The 16,039-nt window shown below is 45.6% G+C and overlaps 1 protein-coding gene across 1 annotated transcript in view; it reads left to right on the forward strand.

Moving 5' to 3' along the window:
* Positions 1-257: 257 nt before the first annotated feature.
* Positions 258-16,039, forward strand: part of TRPC4 (transient receptor potential cation channel subfamily C member 4) — a 90,402-nt gene continuing 74,620 nt past the window's right edge. The window contains exon 1 of the mRNA XM_090258497.1: positions 258-428. The gene's annotated coding sequence lies outside the window, so the exon portion shown is untranslated. The remainder of the gene's footprint in view (positions 429-16,039) is intronic.

Here is a 16,039-nt window from a genome sequence, read left to right on the forward strand (position 1 = left end):
CCGGGACAGCGAGCCGGCGGGCCCCGCCAGCGCCACGCAGAGCTGGGCGTGGGACGCGCATCTTCGGGGACTGTCCCTTCCAAGCCGGGTCTGTGCGCACACGGAGTCGAACTGCCGCCCGGGACCGAGGGCGGGGCTGCTTCCTGCGGGCTCACCCCCTGTCATCCGTGGGAACGCTAACTTTCCCCAGAGGGACCGGTGGGGGCGGGGGTGGCGAGTCCCCCGCCCCCGGGGCTGCCCCTCCCCCTGCACGGCGCGTGGAGCATCTTCTCCCCGCCCAGTCGGTGCCAGCTGCGTGGGCTCCAGCTTCGTGCGTCTTCCTCGGACGCTTCGGAACTCGGCGCAGACGAAGGCCACCCGCTGGAATCCACCCGCTGCCGGAATCCTCGGACCGACCCCGCTTCAGCCAGAAGGTCGCAACTTTGCAGGTAAGGAGGGGGTCGCCGCCGCCAGCGTCCTGCGCCCCGAGCTGCGCCGCGCGCCCTTGCCGGGACCTCGGCGAAGTTTCTCCGGCTGCCTCGGAAGCCGGCTCGTTCCCGGGAGGCAAACCGGGTCCCCGGGGCTCGGGAGTTCCGAAGGCCCCGCCGCGCGGCTCCTCTTTGAGGCTCGACCGGCTCCGCGAAGCTCTCTGTGGATGCGTCTCGGCCTCTCGGCGCCCCCGGCGCGGGGCGAGGGCCTGGGGCGAACCCCGGTGTGACTTATATGGTAAACAGAGCGGCTGCAGCCGCGCCGCGGGGCCCGGAGCCGGGCTGCGTTCAGCCTTTTCAGCGCTGGGAGGAAACGGGCACCTCGGTGGCTGCTGGGGATGTGTAAGTGAGCCCTGCCTGTCCGCTCTGGGGACCTAACCTGGGGGACCGAGGAAAGGGCGGCCATCAGGGGAGCCTGTCGATCGATGACACTCTGCGTCACTTTCATTGTCTCTCAAGAAACAGAAACACTTCTCCCCGTGCGGCTGGAGCCACGCTAGGGCTTCCTGGTGCGCTTGGCAACCGAGGTGCCAGTGACTGTTTACTACCGGGCAGAGCGCTGGACGAGGGCGCAGCGTGTTCCGGCTGCGAGCTCGGCTGTCTTCTGTCGCTAGCGAGTGCCGGAGGGGGCAGGGAGCGTCAGGATGAGAGAAGGGGAGCCCTTACCTTGCCTGTACGCACTGTGCTGTAGCCCCGTGCACGGGGAGCTGGGGGGCCCCCCAGCGCAGTCCCGCACCCCCAGAACGCAGCAGGTGGCTCGCCGCGGAGCACCAAACCAGGGCGTGAGAGGGGCAGAAGCAGGACTTCCTCGTTGTAGGAAAAAGCAGTTCAGAACAGTCCGGTGACACGGAGAACACGATGCTCAGGTCTCTCGTCCTTTTGTACTTTCCTATCATATTACACGTTCTTTAAGAAAGAAAGGTTAACTGCAGTTTGTTTTTTTTTAAGTAAAACTTTGACTTAGTGGGAATATGAGTGGGTGGATGCATCAAAGCGTTGCGGCTGTCGCCCCTGCGGTGCGGTTTTCTTTAATCTGACGTCTGTGCTATCCGTAATGCCTGCTTCTGTTCACCCGCACGGCAGACCAGGAATCACCCTTCTCCCCACTAAGCATTTAAGGCAGAAAAGCCAGTAAGATTTAGGGCTAACTGGTACTTCAGGCATTAGAGTCCACATTGAATGACATTGTCAAAGGAGCCCTTAAAAACCATAGGAATTACTGTAGTGAATGCAAATCAGCACCTCAGTAGACACTAAATGGACTTTATCAAAGTAATTGCTGCAAACGCCTTGATTCATGATGCTGAGTACAGACGGAAAGAAAGCTCTTCCATTGCTGATGAGTAACAGACCACAGAGCTGGGGAGCCTTTCAACGGACCTCTGACCTCAGCTCAGCTGCTCTGCTCAGCTCCTGGTTGTGGACCGAAGAGCTCACAGATTCATGCCAAGACAGCGATGCAGAGAGAAACATGAACAGGTCGGAGAGATTGATACCTAAGAGGTGCTTAGTAGTCACTGAGTGAAGGGAGAGAGGGAGGGAGGGAGGGAGGAGAGAGAGAGAGAGAGAGAGAGAGAGAGAGAGAGAGAGAGAGAGAGAGAGAGAGAGAGATTAAAACAAGGCATAGAGAGATTTATAATTGCAAATTGAGAACATTTCTTCCTCTTAAGTAAGAACTTGAATATGGGCGTTCATCACAGGATAAAGTGTCCAACTCCACAGATACAACAACCTTGTCTCTTTAATAAAACCTATAAAACATTAACATGTTTCTAAAAAAATCTCTGATCTTGAAAAGTAAGACAAGTTTTAATTTATTTGCTTAATGGTCCTTCTCCAAGATTTGTAAATGGTGGAATGCGTTTCCCTTACTTAAAACCTTTAACATTCTGTCATTTCTGTGTCCTTTATTTCTCTGTTGTAGTTACTCTTGCAAGGTCAAGATCAAAGTGCACAGAGGAAACGATGAGAAAAATGAAAGTTTTCTATGAATAACTTTGTATACAAGAGAACCTTAATTAATTCAAACTTTACATAAATAGGAAACGCCAGAAACATTGCTTTTATTCTTTCTAATTCGGGAAGATTTGAATATCTTGTTCAGTACACACATATTAAACTTTTAAGTCCTGTTATTAACACGATTAAATATCTATGAAAGTAATAGCCATCAGGATGTGTGCTGATTAAACATACTGAATTAAAAAATAGTTTCACAAATATATGGTTGAAAACATTGTCATGTTTTTCTACTTGCACGTTTAACTGCCAGGATAATTGATGGTAATTCAGATAATCAACATTACATCTAGCAGCTGAAAACTGAAATAATCTACCTTTTCTACTTACTGCATATCTTGGAACAAAAATAAAGACATGCACACATTGGTTTACTATCCAATAATGTAAATAGCAATGCTGAAGAGAGGATGAGTTTTGCAAATGAAGACGGGTCCATAACAGGATGCTAAACAATACCTCAGAGAGTAAAACAGTGGAATACTTCCTTGTAAAAATGTGATTGTTTCATTTTTTAAAGTAAGCTAGATGAAGGAAAATAAGATAAGCTCTACGTCCTCCCCCCCCCAATCATTATTGCCAGGCATTCTACGAGCTTGGATTCTAAGGTGCATCTGCCTTGCCTTTCCACGCTGTCTTGTCTGGGCTGAAGTGAAACCAGTGGGACTCACCTCCTTAGTATCAGCAGAAAGCCCACCATCACCGCGGGGTGCTCCTTGCCTTTGAGGTCGGGGAGGCAGATCGCAATAAAAACCTTGCCTTTTCACCTGATCTGTGCCCTATCACCTCTCTACACCAAAGAAACATGACAACTAGTTCATTCAGCCCCGCTCAGTTGGACATTTACTTCTATCTAGTTGTGATTTTAAACAATTGCTGCGGAGCGCTTTCGTCTCCTTCTATTTTCTAATTCTCTCAGCGGCATCGAGACCTCAGTGTTTGAGGAGATTTGAGGACATTTGGATCAGGGACATACGTCATATCATGGACATGCCTGTTTAATCAGCACAGACAATGACCGGGTCTCTGAGAGCGTTCGTACGGCTGAACAACGTGGTGATGACAGGGCATCGAGGAAAAGACGCCGGCCGTCTGTGAAGTGAACACTGGACACCTGCACTGAAAACGTATCAGTTTACAGCTACATTGTTCTGCGAACTGTTTGGGAGATTAAGTGATCTATTTACATTTCTAAGAAGTGTAATGATCCTTCTGAAAGACCTGTTGCACTTAAATAGGATATGAGAGGACAGTTTCAGTGCTTGGTCTGCTCTGACCAGCTGTCCGTGACGTCTCATTAATATGAGTGTGGGTTTTCCCTGAAACACAGCGGTGTCACGGAATCACTGAGTGGTGACAGCGGACAGACACGTGGACGTGCTTTTACACTTCATGCTAGGAGTGGGTATAAACGTTAATGGAAAAGTGCGCCTCCATAGCTTTATCTAGCTCTGCATCGCTTCTGCGAACTGGTGGCCGCGAGGAAATGAACCAGATGTGCCTTCATTACCTTCAGCTGGAAGCCTGCTGTTACAATCTTGAAACATGTTGAAAAGGGCCCCATAAGTCCTTTGCTTGAACAGATTACCATTAAGAGTCAAAACTGACTCAAGACAGGAAAACAGGAGTGATTACGAAAAAGAGAAAAGAAGGATGAGAGGAGGGCCCGGGGTCTGTGGGCGGTGACTGGTGCCAGGCACTATGCTAGAGACAAGCCAACAAAAATTCACGTCCGTCTTCACATCCATTAAAACAGAAGTATTTGTAATAGAAAAACGATAAATAGATTTTAAAAAAACTGAAGTATCACTACCACCTTTAAAATAATTTGAAAAGGTTAATTTTCTAAAAATTCACAAAGGTGCTCTGTAGGAGGGTCAGGATCTGAACCCACGTCACTTGCGTCTAAAGCCAATACTCTTTGTACTTAATTCTTATAATTTCAAAGACAAGATTAGTAAGCTTTTAACATGATTCATTGGATTCTTGCAGCTATTAATTTCTTTACCTTTTAAGCTAATGTAACGTTGGGACAGAAACCCATTATGAGACCGGAACTGGAAACAATGCTACATTAACTAAACTCCGTAGGTTTTGAAGCAGAGAAAGTTGTTCTCAAAACGACTCCCTTTCTTACTCTTGACTGTAAATGTAACAGATGTGGAAAAGGAGAAAAGTTTTACTTTCATGGACAAAATTCAAGGTTATATATTTTACTTTAAATAATCATGATATAATGTCTAAATAAATACTTCCGTTCAAACCTAAAACACCTGTAGGCTCTTAATAAAATGTCTTTGATCGTAGAAATAGCAGTCATATCAAGACATGTTAGCTTTATATCGCACCATATCAATATCACATAAAATTCCTACACCGGTGGTTTTGGCTTAGTTTTATCTGAAATCAGTTGCCTGTTTATTTTTAGCATCCCTTGGTATTTAATGAAGGTAACTCCCATTTATACATCCCTGAAGACATCTATTACCTGATACACATTTTAAGAAATTTGCCATTAAAAAAAAACTTATACCTGCAGTTAAAACCAACATCAAGTGCTTAGGACCAAAGACTTGTTGATATTGAAGTTGAATACAGTCTTCAAATAAATTCCATTACAAAAATTGTCACTGAAGTAGGATCCATTCCGTAAACAACTGCTGACTGTTGGTAAATGAATAATTGAATAAGTAGATTAATGACACCTGACTTAGCGCTTCATCTTCACGTTTTCTGGTGAAGCTCCTCTGTGTTTCTTCCTGTCACAGTGTTCTCCCGCCCCTGCGCAGAGCTCAGCATTGCTGTCTCCTTGAAAATTTCCTTCCCGTCTCCACATGTCACCAGTAAAATAGGCAAAACCCTTGTTATGTGCGGCCTTGCAGGTGGGCAGATGTCTGCTCCTGAACGAGACAGTAAGTCCCTTTAAGAAACCCAGAGGATGCTCAAAAAATGCATAGTTTTCAACTGAATTAGATTGCCATCGATATTATGCTTTTGTAATTGACATAATTAATCTATTTCACAGTTTTGTAATATCATAGTTGGTGGAATTGGAGCATATTTATTTACATAATGAAACCAGGTATAATAACAACATTGCGCCTACGTGATACAGTGAGTACCATATTATCCTATGGATTGCACAAGGAATTAACCCCCAGTCACTCAGTGGCCGTAAGTTCCAGTCAACCAGTGACTCCACGGAGCTCGTTTCCACAGGATTACAGAGCCGGTTATTACTGTGCTTGAGTTAAGTGGTGCTGAGCTGGAAATCTTAAGGGAGAGCTTCGGTTCCGTTACATGGTGAGGAGTGTGGGCAGAGGAGGGATACGAGTATTTCTCAGAATGCCTGCTGGAGTAACGAGAGTAGAGACTTCTTTGGAGTGATTAGATTTGGCAAATTAGGCTGCGAATTGATGTCAAAGACTTGGCAGCCCCTGATGCCCAATTGTGGGTGGGACGAGCGTTTTCTGTTAAAATCTCTTCATGCCGCTTCATTGAGAGTAGAATCGTGAGTGAAGCTTTCTGAGAAGCGTGGAGACATTCCACTATGTTGTATACGTACTGTGGCTCTCGGTGACAGCGGAAAGCCAGCCCGCTGTGTAGGCGAGCGCTCTGTGTCCACCAGGCTCGTAGTCCGCGGCGCGTTGCGGTGTAAGTTTTAGTTTACAGAATCAGGGTAATTAGTGCCCCGTATGTGCTTTCTGAATGGATGAGTGGAACAAATGAACGCCTGGGTGATTGGTCTGCTGTCATTTAACTCCTTTATCTTAACACGCTGTTCTTTCAAGGAACAACAGCAGTCCCCCGGAACGCAGCGAGAGGACAGGCAGGACGCACAGCGCAGGCGGCCTGAAGAATGGAGAGTCTGCGTGTTTCCTCTGTAGTTGTCCCCCTACTCTGTGACACCACGGGTATCATTTAACAAGTTCCTCATGCTAAGTGCGGCACAACGGCCTACCCGGAAGGTCACACTGAAGGTTAAACTTGGACTGAATGCCCTTCCCCAGTAGCTGTAGTTTGGTAAGCACAGTTGGGCCTTGTTTAATTTCACCTACAGTCATGTACATATGTACATAGATTGCTGTGTAAGCAACACAGAATATTGAAGAGTGGAAGACTCCTCCTGGGTGATTAGCTCTCAGGTAGTGCCTGCAGGTCAGTACCAGCAACAGTGAGATACGAATTGTTAGCCAAGAGCCTAGAGTAGCCCATAAAGGACAGTAGAAGTTCTTTGTCAACACTTGTACCTACAGGATGGTTGGATGTAGACTAAACGGCCTAGAAGGTCATGTAGCTCAAAAGTCTGTTTTTAAGCAAGACTCATATCTTACTAAATGATTTTTATAATATATGATATACCTATATTATACACACACACACACACACAAGATGCTTTATTAAAGGTTTATTTAGCAGTCGCTAGTCTAGATGCTAAGAACACAGAGAGCTACATGCTTTCCTTTTTCGTTAAGATTTCAAACAAAGAACTCATAACCTCTTAGTATCGTGTCTCAGTATCCCATGTTGTTTTACAGGCATTTTGTTCTTTTGTTCCCTACCTTTTCTCACAGAAGTAGAGAACTCATTGAGGAAATAACGCAATTGTATTAAAATAAATTAAATGAAATTAGTCTGTACATGGATTTAAAAGAAAAAAACCAAAACATTGGGTCGTGTGGGAAGACATTAAAATACATCCTTATTGCCTCAAACTGTAGCTTCCTGTAAGAGCAGGACTTACGTTTTCCCGCTGCTACATAAATATCTATGTGTAATTTAAATAGCATTATTGGAATTATCAATGATGGTGGCTGGGATCCTCACATCCTACACTGTCACCTTGGGACAGGAAACATGTCGACTCAAGACATTCTCGGAAGGGTGAATCCACGCTGCAGCGTCTGGAGGTGTCGGTTTCCACTGTTTGCGTTAGTCAGTTCCTTGTAGAGCTGAGCATGTACCGAAGACCCAGAAATAAGCCCTCTTTTCATGGCGTTAAATATAGTGAACAAAGAAAGGACTGGCCTTGGTTGGTGTGGCTCAGTGGATTTGGCCTGTGAACCAAAGGGTCGCCGGTTCGATTCCCAGTCAGGGCACAGGCCTGGGTTGTGGGCTGGGTTCCCAGTTGAGGGCGTGTGAGAGCCAACCACACACTGATGTTTCTCCTCCTCTCTTCCTCCCTCCCTTCCCCTCTCTCTAAATGTAAGTAAAAACTTTAAAGAAAGAATAAAAAAAAGGGACTGAACCAGCAACATTCATCTTCTTAAAAATCATTTTTGGGACCTACGTTCCTAGGACTACCACCCACTCTGCCAGATTGTTGCTTTCTGAGAGTCATGATGTGAAATTATTAGAATGCCAACCTCTGGGAACCTTGACAATTAAGAAGAAAGAAATATTTCTAAATAAAATTCAAATTTTAGGGCTATTGTTGCTCTGTAGGATATTAAATAGTGTTGTATGTTAAAAACAAAGCTATGTCCTTCTCAGGCACTGTTTAAGAAGAAAATGTTGGCGGAGGTTAGACCTGTCTGCTTATCTGGTTTATTTTAACCTCACACAGCTTAACAGTTTGATTTGCAATGAGTGAGCTCAGAGAGCCGAACCGCAGATTTTCACGGGCACTTCGGCCCGTTCTCAGAACAAAGAGAACCAGCAAATGATTTTGCCCTTTCATGAGTGAAAGGAGCTTTAATGAAAAAGTATGTCATTCTAATAGTGGTTACAATAAAGAATTTTTCCTACATATAAAATATCAACAATTTTAACTTGAAGAATGAAAACTGTTTTGTATTCTGTTGTACTGAGCAGTGAACCATTAAAACCTGAACTTAAAGCCTAACTTTCTAATATACTTGAAGATTTTCTTACCAGTTACCACATGACTGTAACTGAAATATTAGATACAATTAAATATTGAAAACTCCCTCTTTCAACATAATAGTTCATGGTAATTTTTGGCAACAAAAAATGCAAAGGGTCTTTTTAATAGTACAATGTTTTAGCTCCTGATTTTTTAGAAATATGGATATCTAGAAAATAAAAATAGAGGCAGGAGACAGAATGATTGAGGAGATGTAAACCAGCTCAGTATTTGTAATGAGGCCGGCTAACCTAGATATGTCTGAGACATAACTTGTGTCCATTTCAGTCTCTTTAACAAACGTCGTTTGAAAGGTGAGCTCCATTACTATACTGCTATTGGTCTCGCGGGTCCGAATAAGACTCCATCTATAAAAATATACAAGGGTCATGTATCAAAATTAATGTGACTAAAGAGAATCTCTACTCATAAAATGAATTGTATTCCTGAGCTTTTAGAAGCGTTTCAGGATCTTTCAGGATTTAGTCTGATTATCTTCACCATAATGAGATGGATGTACAAGTAAAAAAAGTGGCTGCCCAAAGGGTGCCCCCTCCCTTGTGTCATTTCCAACGCAACATTCAGTAACATCTGCTGCTCACACCCCGTCAGTCCTCTGCCCACAGGCGGACGCCTTCTGGTGTCTACACGGGTCCTGAATTCAAGGCTCCTCTCTCGTGACCTGTGGCAGCAGATGCCTTGTAAACACCCACATTCTCTGCTGCCCCAACCAGAGCGGGGCACTTCCCCGGGATGACGGCCGGCATGATGAATATTTACTTTTTCTGAACATCGATAAAATTGTGCTAGGATGCTGTGTTCATGCTGCAATTTAATTGCCATCTATTATATTATGACCTGTAAAATACCATTGCTGGGTTCTTTTCTCTAGGTTAGAAATAGAAGGTTTTTTTCTTACCATATTTAAGAAAAATTAAGCCAAGAAGGGCTTAAGGGGAAGACTTGAAGAAAGGAGGCTTCATGTTGTTACACGTCCCTCGTGTACGGGAAGGACGCTGTGAATTTAATCTGTTGTGTTGAAGAAAAAGGGTCACTGCCCTCTCTGTTCCATGACAAGGAAAAAAATAATTACAGGACTGCTGCTGGGAGTTCTGGCCACTTTTGTGTTTGAAATAAATGAGTGCTCACTATAATCATAGGGACAAATACTAAAAATATCACTACATATATAGGTATTTTCAAATATCTTTTCTGAAACAGTAAAATACTTAAGATATAGTCCTGATTTATCAACCAGAGCTAACTATTTTAAAAAGAGTTTAAAATTTTACTGTTAAAAACTTTATTTTTCTCAAATTTTTAGCAGCACTTTAAAATTGCCAATTATTTGAAAAATAAATTAGTTGGCTGTAAGACCAACTAATACACAATATTTATCTAACTTTTGAAGAGTTATTTTTGCCTTTATTTCTTACTTTACAGCAGGTTGAATTAAATTTGAGGGATAGTATATTCATCTTTCAGAAGAATAAGATTTTATTCATGCCCACATGCATGCATTTTGGGGGACAGTGGGCTGAACTGGATAGATTTAGTTTTTAATTTTTTTCAAGAACAAGTGTATCTGCTTTATTTCTATGTTAGTATTCTTTTTCGATTATAATTGCAGATACCGCAATTGCTGTGCTTAGGTGCCTGTGCTCCCTCTAACCCAGCCTTACCTCTGTGGGAAGCCAAGAGTTAATATTACTCTATTTCATGTTAGTGGATTTTGTCCGTGGCCATGGATTTTCTAAGTTTTTGTTTAACTTGAAGTTTTGATTTTCACCTCACTTTTAAAGCTATTTTCATTGGGCAGCATATTTTAGGTTGGACATGATCTTCTTTAGTAAATAGGTCACTCAATTGACGTCTGCATTCCATCATTTCTGCTGAGAGGTCAGCCGTCAGTCTGCTCGTTGCTCCTTAGAGGGCGCTGTGCTTTTGCTGTGGGCTGCACCTACATTTTCTTTTAGTCTTTTGTTTTCAGTGGTTTTACAGTCATGTACCTAGCTGACCTCTTCGGATTTCCACTGCTTGACATTTGGAATGTTTCTTAAATTCGGCTTGATATCTTTCATAGGTTTTAGAAAATTCCTGGTCGTTATCCCTTCAGAGATAGTTTGGCACTTTCCCCCATGAGTCCTCCTATTAACATGTTTTTACCTTTTCACTCCGGGCCATATTTCTCTGTTAGTCTTTGAATTCTTTTTAAAATGTATTTTCCATTCAGTTTGCTCCCTCTGCTATAATCTAGATACTTTTAATAGCCTTTTCTTTCCATTCATGAATCCTTTTTATTTACCATGTCCTGGATGCTCTTAAACTTATTTAAGTTATAGCTTTTAGTTGTTGCACTTTTCAATTTAAGGTTTTCAACTTTATTATTTTTCATAGGTTTTAGATTCCTAATAAAAGTTTTAATTTTCCTGTCTAAATGCTGAATATCCTGGAATATTTACTTTGAAGCGTGAGACTGATAACTGATGACGGAGTTATGTGTTGGTCTGTCTTTTCTTTCTCTTGTTTGGAATGTCTCACACTTTTTCACTTAAAGGTAAATGAAAGGTGTATCAGAAGCTGTAGGAACTTTGCCACCCTTTCGCAGAGAGAGGATGCACCCTGTCCTGCAGCAGAAAGGCAGGGTGAGTAGATATGTTAATCCAGTTACAAGCTGCGCTGAAGAGAGGCTCCTTTAAGACTTTGTAAGGTTCTAGGAACCCCTGGTCGACCCTGTTGATACCTTAAACGCCCCCAAGCTGAGAACCCAGGCTGTTCAATGAGAGCACGTCTCCTTGCGGGATCCTGAAGAGTGAATTTTGTCTTGATTGATGAGGACTGTGCTCCAATGTTCAGCAGCTTTCTGATCAGTGTCTTACCTATTTTCCTGCAAAGCCTAGGGCTTTAACAAGTGTCTCAGGAGAAGAGCCGCTGAATGCGATGCTCACTTTCATCTGTCTTCCTTCTTACTGGGCCCAGGGACCTTGAGTTCCGGTGCCCGGGCCAAAGCCTCGAGGGGAGCAATGGTTTGTAGATCAATTCATCTTTCTCCAGCTGTTTTTCTCTCTCGGATCCAGCCTCCCTCTAAGCCCTAGTTAGCCTTGCAACTCCCCTTAGACAGAAGGTTGTTTATGGGATTGTTTGCTTATATTTGCTCACCTTTTCTGATCGTTACCAAAAGGAATTTTAGTCCCATACATGGTATTGCATAACAGTCAGAAATGAAAGTCCTTCGTGTTTTATTTTTTGACTTTAATGCTAAAACATTTAGGCAAAATTTTTTTGGAAGAAATTATACTCATGTTGTACAGGATAGGTACCTAATCATACCCATGGAGGTATAAATACAGCAACTATAAAAACAGTTTTGGAATCTTTAACCTGATTGTTTTATTAGCACCTAAGTAACATTATTCTTGCAAAATTACCAAGTCTTTGACATTGGAAACTCCATAACCACTTTAATGCTATTTCGTGTTAAATAATACATTCTAAATGAAACCCTATTAACCTGGCACAAATCAACTGTAATTAAGTTCTAGCTGACAGCTCTTCTGTATTGAACAGTAAACACACTATAAACCAGACAGAAGGCAGAGGCATCGCAATGCGGTGGCAGTTTGACCTGCCATCGAGGGGACATACTTTCCAGGATTGCAGCGTTTCTGAGCGCCCTTCCTCTCTTCCACGGGAGTCCGTCACAAACGGTGGCCAGTGGCCTGACTGCCGCTCGCCACACGGGTTGCTGAGCGCGCCGCAGGCCCCAGAGGACGCGTTTCCGTGGTGCTGCCCTGCGGCCGCGCCTCTCGCCCGTGTGGCGCTGGCTCCTGTCACTCAGGACACCATCTGAACCCACCAGTGAGAGAGGGCGGCTCTGGTTTTACCGTCTGCGTCCCAGCGGTGGCGGATGACCGTGTCTGCTGGTGGTTCTGCGTAACCCAAGTCAGACTTGTCTGCCCTGGTGTGCGCACGATGTGCCCTTTAAAATTACCCGCGTGGTAGTTTTTTAATCAGTGCAAAGGGATGCGGAAGTGGAGGGGGGCTGTCTCCCCAGTCCTGACCTGGCCAACGAGCATGCCCAGTCCCAGCCCCGCACGGTGAGTTAGGTTGTCAGCGCTGAACCTTTGGGGGCGGCAGAGGCCACGCTTCCCCGACAGCCCTTCCCGCTTCAACGTTGGCTTCACGTGCCCGGCAGCCCTTTTGGGTTCCATCAAAAGCCAGTGAGGAGTTCCATCAAATTCTAGACTCAGTGCTGGTTGGCCGTGTCCCAGACGAGAGAGCCACGTTCCTCTTTCGGGCTGACGTTCCTAACCTGTATAGCTGTGCAAAACCTGGTGTCATGGCGGAACCACGGCTCTCAGCACCACATCTGCCACCGTGGGGACAGGCCCATCTCATGGCCAACAGCAGCACGCCATCTCTGGGCTTCCGAGAAACCTGCCCTAAAGCGACGCTTCCCTCCCAGGGGGCCTCTTGGCTTCCAACCCCGAGACTCACCCAAGTGCCCTGTGCAGTAATCGCTGGTCCCTCTCGTAGTTCTCAGGACCGCTTCACGGTGCAGAGGAAACACAGTTTCCATGTCAGCGGGGACAGCAACACGGACAGGCTGGGAGGCCTGGTGACCCAGAATGTCACGGCACCCCTCCCAGAGCCACCTCTCCGTCAGGGGCCCAGGCCTCCGTAACTGCACACCCCGCCTCCAGTCCAGGAAGCTTGTAGATTTTGTCTAATTACGGGACACAGGCTTGTCAGTGGCTGGGGTGGCCAATCTCCGGGTGCGTCTGGAGGGAGGTAACCGTGCTCCCCTGGAGCTGTGAGGTGCCATTGTGGGCATCTGGGGGATCCTGGACACCCGAGATGTTTGGGGCTTCTCGATCCCCATCCGAAGAGCCATCTCATTTTTACTCCAAAGACTTGCGTCCTTCGTTCTTCCTGACTTGAGTGCTGGTTTCTTTTCCACACACCATGTCGATTTGCCAGAAGGACATCATGCCGCTCTTTTGTTTCTGGTCCTAAGGGCCACGTGCCCCTTTCCAGGGGTGTCCCTGGCTGCTTGGAGGCCCTCGGGGGTGATGAGGTCACTAAACTTTCAGCCACCTCCTCCCTGGATCTGTTTGTCCCCAGAGGATGGGTTGGGGCGATGGTAATATTGCAACTGCCTAAACATTGTCCCACTAACTGAGCTATAACTGACAAATAAATTGTAAGTTACCTGAGATGTACTTGTAACGATTTGCTATAAGTCTATGCCGTGAAAAGTTAGTTCTGGAACATCCCCATTACCTCATATATGTGTCATGTGTGATGAGAACATTTAGATTCTACTCTTTTAGCAAAATTCAATTTGCAGCACATTTTACCAACTCTCGTCATCATGTTATCCAGTAGATCCTCAGAACTTATACATCTGTTTAACTTTATTTTTATTGTTGACATCAATACAGATGTCCCCATGTCTCTCCACTTTGCCCACCTCCACCCAGTCCACCTGGCCATCACCATACGGTGTCTCTGGACCTGCCAGAATGTCTGTCATCAATACATTCACAAATAACACGTGCTGGCGAGGATGTGGGTGGGAATGCAGACGGGGCAGCCACTGTGGAGTTTCCTCAAAAAGACTTAAAATGGAGCTGCCTTTGACCCACTTCTGGGAATTTATCCTAAAATCAGAAAAACACCAATTTGAAAAAAATATATGCACCCCTATATTGATAGCAGTGTTACTTACAATCGCCAAGATCTGGAAGCGGCCCAGGTGCCCACCCGTAGGTGAGGGGACAGCAGAGCGGTGGCACATTCGCACGACGGAGTACTACGCAGCCGTGGCAAAGAAGGACACCTTCCCCTCGTGAGGGCATGGCCGGGCCTGCGGAGCATTGTGCCGAGTGAGCGAAGCCGGCCGGTGAGAGGCTGAAAGTTTGTGCCCCTTTTGCCGACATCTCCCCGTTTGCCCTGCCCTTACCCCCGGCTCCTGGCCACCACTTTTATTCTCTCTACCTCTGCGAGCTCGGCTTTTCTGTGAACTCACGCGTAAGTGACAGCCGGCAGCGGCTGCCGCGGCCTCTCTCCCTCGGGTCAGTTGACTCAGCGTAGCCCCTGCGCCTGCCTGGGCTGTCTCCCACGGCAGCACCTCCTTCTTTCTCGTGGGTGACACTCACTGCGGACCGTCGTACGTAGCCATTCCTCCACTAACAGACGCGTAGGGAGTCCTGTCGGGTGCGAATGCCTCTTCATGTCCTTTAAATGGGCACCAGAGCAGGATCGCACGGGGGTTCCATTTTTAGTATCTTTAGATGATGCTTATATATTTTTGAATATACACTTCTGACATCTTTCTAGAATAATAATTCCATCAAACATTTCTCCTTGTTAATAATCCTCTTTATTTGAAGCGCTGCCTTTCACACAAAGGGCCGTGCCTGAAAGGGCTAAAATATTTTTTCCCGGAGTAGCAGGTACCCGACAACAGGATCAGCGAGAGAGGAGAATTAAATAATTTATGTGTTGTTTTCTGGGGCCAGCCTCTCTTTTGTGGGCTTGATTTATATTCCCAGCGTCATAACTGGTATAATCTGTCAACCGAGCTGTGCCGCAAAACATAATATTAACACTCAAGGAAATACATATTCCTTCCTGCTTGCAAAATTTCCACTTAGGTAAAATTTGTGTCTGAAAATTAATTATTGATGAGCTGACTAATAAAAAGATCCCATTTCAGAGTCACATGGGATTGTTTTTACAGCAAATCACAGTCGATTACTCCAGGGGAGGGACTGTTCTGTCTGAAGGAATATTCTAGGTTCGCAGTTGAAAACGCTAGCACGCGACGCACCCTTTCATGTGGTCTGGCATTTGAATTGGGCGAAGTTGCTCCCGTCGCTTGGGAGGCCTCGAAGAAAAGCCTCAGGTTTGATGTTACCGAGACCTTAGTCTGGATGGGACCCTCACGTTTCCCAGCCGATGACCTTGAGTACATGACTTAGCATCTCTCACCGTCAGGCACGGTCCTCACAAGCAGGGCAGTTGGTAAGGCATATGATACATCACAGTGCTGGGAACGTCATAACCCCTCACACAGTGGGAGGATCATCGCTAATCATTCATTCCTGAAACGCTCTGAAAATCGCACTATAGTTCCAGGTTATTTCTAAGGCCAGTGATTGTAACCTTCGTACTGAAATCACGCTCTCTGTCTCGAGTGGGCAGAAGTGTAGGCTAACCCTGGCCATGCCTGCGCCGTAAAACAAGGAAGTAATGCCCTGGACTCTAAGAGCTGAGCAGGTAGTAGGTGAGAGGATGGTGCCAGCCTTACAGGGGTTTCCGGCTCTGCTCAGCCGCTGTGTCTCGTAAGACACGTTACGTGCTGAACTGAAGCCTCTGTTTCTCGTCCTGTAAACGGGAGCACCTTGGGTGATCCTTCTTATGGCTGAGGCTGTACAGAACGTATGTGCGCGTCTGGAATATGCGTCTTAGCATGTACACTTGTGCCCTCCTGTCAATACTTCTCTAAGAATAAAGGTGGAATTAAAACGGGGCACAGAGAAGTGCGCCTTGTCCTGTACGCATGACTGCATCGGGGCAAACGAAAGGTAGAGGCGCACTGAGTCATTTGCTACTTCTTCTCTTCAAACACGTAAGAATTCTGAACTTTCGCTAACAAGCAACAAGGGGGCAACACGTGGTC

This window comes from Furipterus horrens, unplaced genomic scaffold (genome assembly GCF_987537825.1).
Source record: "Furipterus horrens unplaced genomic scaffold, mFurHor1.1.pri manual_scaffold_12, whole genome shotgun sequence".
Taxonomy (NCBI): Eukaryota; Metazoa; Chordata; class Mammalia; order Chiroptera; family Furipteridae; genus Furipterus; species Furipterus horrens.